Source organism: Arachis stenosperma, unplaced genomic scaffold (genome assembly GCF_014773155.1).
Source record: "Arachis stenosperma cultivar V10309 unplaced genomic scaffold, arast.V10309.gnm1.PFL2 arast.V10309.gnm1.Scaffold_100025, whole genome shotgun sequence".
NCBI lineage: Eukaryota > Viridiplantae > Streptophyta > Magnoliopsida > Fabales > Fabaceae > Arachis > Arachis stenosperma.
In genome coordinates, this window is record NW_026651369.1 from 1,285,157 (window position 1) to 1,286,218 (window position 1,062).

General features: G+C 41.1%; 1 non-coding gene across 1 annotated transcript; it reads left to right on the forward strand.

Annotated features, from left to right (window-relative positions):
- Positions 1 to 350: 350 nt before the first annotated feature.
- Positions 351 to 456, forward strand: LOC130959905 (small nucleolar RNA R71). The gene has a single exon (XR_009078895.1). It is a non-coding gene; the product is annotated as a small nucleolar RNA R71 (small nucleolar RNA).
- Positions 457 to 1,062: the final 606 nt, after the last annotated feature.

Sequence of the window (1,062 nt, forward strand, 5' to 3'; positions counted from 1 at the left end):
CGTACTAAGTAATACCTCAGGTGAATAAGGGTCGATCCCACGAGGATTGATGGATTAAGTAACAATGATTGAGTGATTAGCTTATTTGCTGAGACAAAAGCTTGTTCTGGGTAAGAAGAGCATCAACAGCTTCCACTTCCAAAATGCCTCTCTTCTGAGGGGTCTCAGAGTTCACAGGATTCTTGTTAGATGCGTATAAAAATTAGTTATTAGAAACCAACTCAATGAGCTCAGTAGTCTCCTTTGGTGTCTTCTTCATATGCAATGAACCACCTGCAGAATGATCTAAACTCATCTTAGACATTTTACCTAAGCCCTCATAAAAAATATCCAGCTGAGTCCACTTAGAGAACATGTCCGGAGGGCATTGTCTAGTCAGTAGCTTGAATCTCTCCCAAGCTTCATAAAGGTTTTCACCCTCTTTCTGTCTGAAAGTCTGAACTTCCACCCTCAGCTTAGTCAGCTTTTGTGGTGGGAAAAATCTAGTCAGAAATCCAGTGATCACCTTGTCTCAATTATCTAAACTCTCCTTGGGTTGAGAATCTAACCACAGCTTCGCTCTATCCCTCACAGCAAATGGGAAGAGCATGAGTTTGTACACCTCAGGATTCACTCCATTGGTCTTCACAGTATCACAAATCCGTAGGAAGTTAGAGATAAGTTGATTTGGGTCTTCATGAGTAAGTCCATGATACTGGCAATTTTGTTGCACAAGAGTGACAAGCTGAGGCTTCAGTTCAAAATTATTCGCAGCTATAGGAGGCACCACAGTGCTTTTTCTGTAAAGATCTGCATTGGAAGCAGTGTAAGAGCCAAGCACTATTCTGGGTTTTCATTCCCAATTGGATTTTCCATATTGGCATTAGCAGCATTATTATGATCCATATTGGAATCTACAGCCTTGTAAAGTTTTGCTTGTTGTAAACGCCGCCTAAAAGTCCTTTCAGGTTCAAGATCAAAGTCTAAAAGAGGTTCTTTGTCCCTATTCCTGCTCATAAACAGACAGAAGACAAGGGAAAATGGGATTCTCTACGTCAGAGTGTAGAGAGTTTCTAGTGAGGT